General features: G+C 43.1%; 1 pseudogene; it reads left to right on the top strand.

Annotated features, from left to right (window-relative positions):
* Positions 1-1268: 1268 nt before the first annotated feature.
* LOC100982721 (argininosuccinate synthase-like) lies at positions 1269-6065 on the top strand (annotated as a pseudogene).
* Positions 6066-9381: the final 3316 nt, after the last annotated feature.

The following is a 9381-nucleotide window of genomic DNA, read 5'->3' as shown; positions in this document are numbered from 1 at the left end:
GTCCCCTTTCTATTGAAAGATTCTGTAGCTTGCCTTTTACTATCCTGAAGTGAAAATCATGGATCACATAACCTATCTGCACTCCTAATTTTTAATAATACAATATCTTAACTATAATATAAAGGAAAAAAAGCAAAGTAATTAAATAAAATACTATGCTCAGACACACCCATACCTACTAGAAAAGAAATCCTACTAATCTCCAAACTGCTGTCCCCATCCCCATAAACACTTCTGGAAGCAATAAAGAGCCAAGGAAAGCTTTTCAAGCAGAAAATAACTTCATATCTTAGCCCAAGTTCCCTAGAAAACAGAGCTTAAGGGTAGGATTAAGGTGCTAAAATTTTATTGGGAAGTAAAGCCTCAGAGCAGTGAAGTGAAGGAAGAATTGAAAACAAATGCAACTGCTTACTGCTTTATGACAAGCCATAAAGAGGCAAAGCCAATTTTAGCTTTACTCGAAAGCTAAAAAGTACACTGCTTGGCCACACAAGATGTCCCTGGACAGGGTATGTGGGAAAACCATGCCCCGGACAAGTCCATGGAAGGGACTCCTTTCTCCTGCTCGTCAAAGTTGCCCCAGAGGATTTAACCCTGACTTCTTTACCCAGAAGTAGGGGAGAAGCCAAGAGTATGGTTGGTCTGCCTCAAGTGGAATTGCAGGGGCCTGCATAGAACAATAATCCAAGGGTCTGTGAAACTGATCAAGCTGAGAGAATCTACAGAGGTAGGGAAGATGTGTCTCATATACATGGTTAGATTTGCGTTTTCAAAAAAATAATCCCTAGAAGCTGTAGAGTGTGGATTTGAAGGGGGTAGAAGGTGGCAACAGCAGGGAGACAAAAAGACCAGATAAGAAGCTGGGCCAGGCATGGTGGCTCATGCCTGCAATCCCAGCACTTTGGGAGGCCACAGTGGGTGGATCACCTGAGGTCAGAAGTTCGAGACCAGCCTGGCCAACATGGTGAAACCCCTGTCTCTACTAAAAATACAAAAATTAGCTGGGCATGGTGACACACGTCTGTAATCCCAGCTACTCGGGAGGCTGAGGCAGGGGAATCACTTGAACTGGGGAGGCAGAGGTTGCAGTGAGCTGAGATCACACCACTGCACTCCAGCCTGGGTGACAGAGTGACTCTGTCTCAAATAATAATATGAATTAATAATTAATTCAGCAATCACTGCAGAAACTCAACCCCGTCAACTGAGCCAAATTTCTGAAAAGAAAATAAATTGTTATTTATTTTTAAATAAAAAAGAACCTTATTTACTGTTGGGAGAAAAAGCTGAGTGTCCGGAGAGAAGCTGAGGCAGGGCTTGCATGTCTGCTAGACTTGCTGGCTCCTTGCTTCTAGCACTCCCATTATCTCAAGCCGCCATATGTTTTTCATTCACTTGATACACTGTTTCCTTTCAACCCCCACATCCTCACCACCTGTTTCTTTGAGCACCACTAAATAGTGTGGGCTCCCAAAGCTCTGGGCCTTCACAGGCTCCACACTCAGGATGGCCCCCTGGTCCGACTTTCTCTCTCAAACTCTTTTTCTCATTCCTTTGACTCAGCAGGACTTCGTCGCCCCCACGACCTGGTGTTGGGTCTGATCACCCCAACGTTTACAGATAACAAGTAAAAAATAACCATAAGTAAACAGACAACATGCTGCTTAGAAATGGAAGAATCATGCTTAGAAATGGAAGAATTGTTCTTAGAAACACTGGAAAGGATATCATCAGGGTTTTCTAGCGCAGTCAGTAAAGTCCGGATCAGAAAACTTCTCCTACTCCATATGCCCTTATCACACTCCCACTCAGTGTGTAAATGATTGCCTGAAGTGTGGACGGTGTGTGCCTGTATATCAAAGATATGAAATAAACATCAGTAGGATCCTTAAGATGCACTCAGAGAGCAGGGGTAGTGTCTTTGGCTAGAGGAGTAGCTGTAACTTTGTCTCCGTTTGTTATGTTTGAAGGCATGTAGTTTGCTCTCTGATATACCAGAATCCAGTTAACTCAAATGGCTTATAGACCACACAAATACGAGGCAGTACCTGCTGTCCAATGCCTACCACACTGCAGGTACTCAACAAATGTTAACAAAATCCATTTGTTTATTTATGCAACCAACATTTATTGAATGCCAAATATGTGCCAAACACTGTTCTAGACATTGGAGATAGAGCAAACACATTTTTAAAATTTCTCTTTTTTGTATTATAAAAGTATTAAAGATTGTGCACAAAATGAAGCAATACAGAGATATATTAAAAAAAAAAAAAAAAAACCTAATCAGCCCCATCCATACCCCACATCTTCCAAACCTACCCCTGAGGTAACCAATTACTTTTGTTTTTGTTTTTTGAGACAGGCTCTGGCTCTATTGCCCAGGCTAAAGTGGAGTGGCATGAACATGGCTCACTGCAGCCTTGATCGCCTGGGTTCAAGTGATCCTCCCACTTCAACCTCCTGAGTAAGCTGGGACTATAGGCACGTGCCATCACACTCACCTAGTTTTTTAATTTTTGTAGAGACTGGATCTATGTTGCCCAGGCTGGACTTGAACTCCTGGCCTCAAGAGTTCCTCTTGCCTCCGCCTCTCAAGGTGCCGGGATTACAAGCATAAACCATCATGCCTGGCCCAATGTATTTTTTTCTAATATTTTTAATTGACAAAAATTATATAATTTATTGTGTACAATATATTGTTTTGAAATATGTATACACTGTGGGATAGCTAAATTGAGCTTATTAATGTATTACTTCACATACCTATCTTTTTTTGAGGTAAGAACACTTAAAATCTAATCTTTTAGCAATTTTCAAGAACACAATGCATTGATATTAACTGTATTCACCATACCGTACAACAGATCTCCTGAATTTATTCCTCCTAACTGAAATTTTGTATCCTTTGACGAACATCTCCCCAACGCCCAATTCTCAGCCTGATAACCACTATTCCACTCTCTGCTTCTATGAGTTCAACTTCTTTAGAATTCACGTACAAACGAGATTATGCAGTATTTGTCTCTCTGTATCTGACTTATTTCACTTAATATAATGTCCTCTGGGTTCATCCAGGGTGTCACAAATGGCAGGATTTCCTTCTTTCTTGAAGCTGGATAGTATTCATATATAGCATTTACATTTTATTAGGTATTATAAGTAATCCAGAGATGATTTAAAGTATATGGGAGGGGGCTGGGCATGATGTCTCACACCTGTAATCACTGCATTTTGGGAGGCCGAGACGGGAGGATCACTTGGGACTAGGAGTTCAAGACCAGCCTGGCCAACATGGTGAAGCCCCGTCTTTATATAAAAAATAAAAGTATATGAGAGGATGTGTGTAGGTTATATGCAAATACTGTTATCATTTTATATCAGGGACTTGAGCATCGGCAGATTTGGGTATCCGCAGGGTGTTCTGGAATTAATCCCCTACAGATCCCAAAAGATAACTGTGCTTGGTCACTTGTTTGTCTTTTTTTGACAAATGTCTATTCAAATCCTTTGACCATTTTTTAATTGCATTATTTGTTTTCTTACAATTGAGTTGTTTCAGTTCCTTATTATTTTAGATATTAATCCCTTATCAGATGTATGGTTTGCAAATATTTTCTCCCATTCTGTAGGTTGTCTCTTAACTCTGTAGATTATTTCCTTGGCTGTGCAGAAGCTTTTTAGTTTGATACAATCCCATTTGTCTATTATTACTTTTGTTGCCTGTGCTTTTGGGTTTATATTTAAAAATTCAGGCCTGGGTACTGTGGCTCATGCCTCTAATCCTAACACTTCAGGAGGCCAAGGCAGGAGGATCTCTTGAGGCCAGGAGTTTGAGACCATCCTGGGCAACATAGCAAGGCCTCGTCTTTAAAAAAAATTAGCTGGGTATAGTGGTGCGTGCCTGTATTCCTTATTACTTGGGAAACTAAGGCAGGAGGATCCCTTGAGCCCAGGAGTATGAGGCTGCAGTACAGCTATGCTCCTGCCACTGCACTCCAGCCTGGGCAACAGAGCAAGGCCCTGTCTCTGAAAATAAATAAATAAATAAATTTTTAAAAATCTTTAAACAGATTTTATGATTCCAAGTCATTAAAGAACATGAGATGTCTTTCCATTTGTTCAGATAACATTTATAATTTTAATTGAGCGTGTATAACTTTAAATAGGTCTTATATCTTATTAATTTTACTGTCAAGGTGAAATTATTTTGATTTCTGAAATTTGCTTTAAAGTAGTACTACAGTAGGTAAGGTGGAGAGGCAGGATGAAACAAGAAGGGCAGAATATTGACAATTGTTGAAGCTGGTTATGGGTACTATTCTCTGGGTTTTTGTGGATGGTTTGGTATTTTGAAATTATACTCCCTGCTCTGTCGCCTGCCACCGCTCCCTGAGCCTGAGTGGTTCACCGCACCATGAAGACAGATGGCAGATGCCAGGAACTCGAGCCTCCAATCCCAGATGCTATGTCCAGCAAAGGCTCAGTGGTTCTGGCCTACACTGGCAGCCTGGACACCTCCTGCATCCTTGTGTGGCTGAAGGAACAAGGCTATGACATCATTGCCTACCTGGACAACACTGGCCAGAAGGAAGACTTCGAGGAAGCCTGGAAGAAGGCACTGAAGCTTGGGACCAAAAAGGTGTTCATTGAGGATGCCAGCAGGGAGTTAGTGGAGGAGTTCATCTGGCCGGCCATCCAGTCCAGCGCACTGTATGAGAACCGCTACCTGCTGGGCACCTCTCTGGCCAGGCCCAGCATCGCCGGCAAACAAGTGGAAATCGCCCAGCGGGAGGAGGCCAAGTATGTGTTCCACGGCACCATGGGAAAGGGAAATGATCAGGTCCGGTTTGAGCTCACCTGCTACTTGCTGGCCCCCCAGATAAAGGTCACTGCTCCCTGGAGGATGCCCGAGTTCTACAACCGGTTCAAGGGCTGCAATGACCTGATGAAATAGGCAAAGCAACATCGGGTTCCCATTCCAGTCACTCCCCAGAGCCCGTGAAGCACAGACGAGAACCTCATGCACATCAGCTATGAGGCTGGAATCCTGGAACCCCAAGAACCAAGTGCCTCCAGGTCTCTACACAAAGACCCAGGACCCAGCCAAAGCCCTCAACACCCCTGACATTCTCGAGATCGAGTTCAAAAAAGGGGTCCCCGTGAAGGTGACCAACATCAAGGATGGCACCACCCACCAGACCTCCTTGGAGCTCTTCGTGTACCTGAATGAAGTTGCAGGCAAGCACGGCGTGGGCCGTATTGACATCGTGGAGAACCGCTTCATTGGAATGAAGTCCTGAGGTATCTGCGAGGCCCCAGCAGGCACCATCCTTCACCACACTCATTTAGACATCAAGGCCTTCACCATGTACCGAGAAGTGCGCAAAATCAAACAAGGCCTGGGCTTGAAATTTGCTGAACTGGTGTATACCGGTTTCTGGCATAGCCCTGAGTGTGAATTTGTCCGCCACTGTAACGCCAAGTCCCAGGAATGAGTGGAAGGGAAAGTGCAGGTGTCCGTCCTCAAGGGCCAGGTGTATATCCTCGGTCGGGAGTCCCCACTGTCTCTCTACAACGAGGAGCTGGTGAGCATGAACGTGCAGGGGGATTATGAGCCAACTGATGCCACGGGTTCATCAACGTCAATTCCCTCAGGCTGAAGGAATGTCATCTCCAGAGCAAGGTCACTGCCAAAGAGACCCCTGTACAATGAGGAGCTGGGGCTTCCCCAATTTGCAGATTTCCCCCAAGTACAGGCGCTAATTGTGATAATTTGTCATTGTGACTTGTTTTCTCCAGCTGGCAGCATAGTGGGTCTGCCAGGCCCCAGCTTTGTTCCCTGGTCGCCCTGAACCCTGCAAACGTCGTCATCGAAGGGAAGGGTGGGGGCAGCTGCGGTGGGGAGCTATAAAATGACAATTAAAAGATTTTTTTAAATTACACTCCTAAGTATTTTAAGCTTGTATAAAACTGTAGAAAATAAAATAGTTTTCTAATTTCCTTTCAAAGTACTTACTGCTAATACGGAGAGAAGTTGGTGCTTTTTGTATATTTATCTTGCATCTGCCCACTTTTCCAAAATGACCTACAATTCAAATAGTTTATTACTAAAGTCCCTCGAGTTTTCTAGGCAAATAATGAAGTCACATAGACAAACATAAATAGTTTTATTTCGTCTTCTTCAAAGTTTATGGCAATTATTTTCTTACCTTACTTTGACAATGTAACATAATAATAGCACATGGACATCCTTTTCTAATTTCTGATTTCAATGAAATGATTTCAGAGTTTTGCTATTTAGAACAATGTTTGCTATTGGGTTTAGAGATACAGTCCTTATCCTAGATAAGTAGTTTCCTTGTATTGTTACTTAGACTTGTTTTTAATAGAAAAGTCATCACACCCTATTAGCTTAGAATTTTTATTAGGAATGGCTATTAAATTTTATAAAATGTTCCTCCAGTGTATATTGACAGGATCATATGGTTTTTCCTTTATAGTATTATCATAATTCATTACTAACGGTAATAGATGTCTTGATAGTGAACCAGCCTGTACACCTGAAATATATAGAATAGGGCATAATTAAAATACTCTATAACAGTATATTATTATTATATAACTTGATTTTTATTAATACTTTATTTAGAATTTTTGCATCTGTATTAATAAGTGTAAGGTTACATAAATAACCAAAGTGTTTTTTCTACTCTCTACTCCCACAGAGTCACTCAACATTTCTGACACCGGATGTGTGGGTTTTTCCCCACACACCAAGACAGTTCTGCAGATGATTCTCCAGTTGACACCAGCTAGGTGGCTGCCAATTCAATTTAACTCTGACACTATCCACCTGGAGATTGCATCCCACAGGTGAGGGCTCAGTCCCACAAGACTGCCCTCACCACTGCAGATGCTGGTTGCAAGCACAGATTGTGGCCTGTGCTTCTGACCAACCACCTCTAAGTCAGGGTTTCTACAACTCCCTCCTGGGATTCAATTAATTTGCTAGAGCAGCTTACAGAACTCAGGGAAACACTTACTTACATTGACCCATTTATTATAAAGCATACAGATGAACAGCCAGCTGGAAGAGATGCATACCACAAGGCATGTGGGAAGGGAAGCAGAGATTCCATGCCCTTCTGGGGTGCCACCCTCCAGGAAACTCCATATGTTCAGCTATCCAGAAGGTCTTCTGAACCCTGTCCTTTCGTTTTTATGAAGGCTTCATACCTGATTACATTACTACCCATTGGTGATCAACTCAACTTTCAGCCCCTCTTCTCTCCCTAGAGGCTGGAGGGTGGGGCTGGAAGTTGGAGCCCTCTAATCATGCCTTGGCCTTTCCAGTGACCAGCCCTCATCCTGAAGATCTCTAGGGGCTCCCAGCCACCAGTCACCTCATTGGCATATAAAAGATATTCTTATTACTCCAGAGATGCCAAGGGAGCTTTTTGCCAGTATCACAATAAGTAATCTCAAGAGAACAGGGACTTAACCTGTTTTGTTCCCTGCTATATTCCCTGCCCCTAGAACAGTAACAGACATTCTTAGTAGGTGCTCAATAAACATTTGCTGAATGCATGTGCAAGTGAAATTAGTCTATGATACCCTTTTCTTTGCATCCCTTGTACCTGATTGAACTATGAAAGCTGTGCTGGCTTTATTAAAGGAGCTTTCCATCCTGTTTTATGGGTTGTTGTTGTTGTTGTTTTGTTTGTTTTTTCAGATGGAGTCTCGCTCTGTCGCCCAGGCTGGAGTGCGATGGTGTGATCTTGGCTCACTGAAACCTCCACCTCCCAGGTTCAAGGGATTCTCTCGCCTTAGCCTCCCAAGGAGCTGGGATTACAGGTGCACAGCCACAATGCCCTGCTAATTTTTGTATTTTTAGTAGAGACAGGGTTTCACCATGTTGGCCAGGCTGGTTAGGAAGTCCTGACCTCAAGTGATCCACCCACCTCAGCCTCCCAAAGTGCTGGGATTACAGGTGTGAACCACCGCCCGGCCTGTTTTATGGTCTTGAGTCATTTAAATCCTTGCAGTGCAAAGAGCATGGACCAGTAACATCAGCATCACCTGACAGCTTTTAAGAAATACAGAATTTCAGGTTCCACCTCAGACCTATTGAATCACAGTGTGCAGTTTAACAAGATTTCCAGGTGATTCCTATTGATGTTTGATACGTACTGGTTTAAATAACACTGTATTACCTGCTTTTTAAAAAATAGTCAGGTCACATTGAGCTGGGAAATCACCTGGCACCAGCTCTTTTTTAAGGATAGAGCTATAATCATTTCTCCAACCTCTTATGGTAATGAGTCTGTTCAAGTTTTCAGCTTCTCTTCATGTCACTTTTATTCATTTATATTTTGCTAGGAAATCCTCAAGATTTCCAAATAGTTAGAGTTCAAGTTAACACACTCTCTCTCTCTTTTTTTTTTTTTTTTTTTTGAGACAGTTTTGTTGCCCGGGCTGGAGTGCAGTGGTGTGATCACAGCTCACTGCAGCCTTGACCTGCTGGGCTCAAGCAATCCTCCCACCTCAGCCTCCCAAGTAGCTGGGACTACAGGTGTATGCCATCTAAACCCAGCTAATTTTTAAATTTTTTATAGAGATGGGGGTTCTCCCTATGTTGCCCAGGCTGGTCTCAAACTCCTGGGCTGAAGCAATCTGCCCACCTCAGCCTCACCAAGTGTTGGGATTACAGATGTGAGCCACTATGCCCAACCAACATTCTCTTTAAATCATTTTTAACCTTTTCTATTTCTGTGGTTATGCGTGGGGAAAAGAAAGACAGATCAGATTGTTACTGTGTCTATGTAGAAAAGGAAGACATAAGAAACTCCATTTTGATCTGTACGAAGAAAAATTGTTTTGCTTTGAGATGCCATTAACCTGTAACTTTAGCCCCAACCCTGTGCTCACAGAAACATGTGCTGTATTGAATCAAACTTTAACGGATTTAGGGCTGTGCAGGATGTTTCTTGTTAACAATATGTTTGCAGGCAGTGTGCTTGGTAAAATTCATCACCATTCTCCATTCTCGATTAACCAGGGACACAATGCACTGCGGAAAGCCGCAGGGACCTCTGCCCAAGAAAGCCTGGGTATTGTCCAAGGTCTCCCCCAACTGAGACGGCCTGAGATATGGCCTTGTGGGAAAGACCTTACCATCCCCCAGCCCGACATCCCTGAAGGGTCTGTGCTGAGGAGGAGTAGTGAAAGAGGGAGGCCTCTTTGCAGTTGAGATAAGAGGAAGGCTTCTGTCTCCTGCGCATACCTGGGAATGGAATGTCTCGGTTTAAAGCCGACCATTCCCATTCGTTCTATTCTGAGATAGGAGAAAACCACCCTGTGGCTGGAGACGAGATATGC

Source organism: Pan paniscus, chromosome 11 (assembly GCF_029289425.2).
Source record: "Pan paniscus chromosome 11, NHGRI_mPanPan1-v2.0_pri, whole genome shotgun sequence".
NCBI classification, from domain to species: Eukaryota; Metazoa; Chordata; class Mammalia; order Primates; family Hominidae; genus Pan; species Pan paniscus.
The sequence above is the reverse complement of the archived record's forward strand: the minus strand, read 5'-3'. Positions and strand labels throughout refer to the sequence as shown.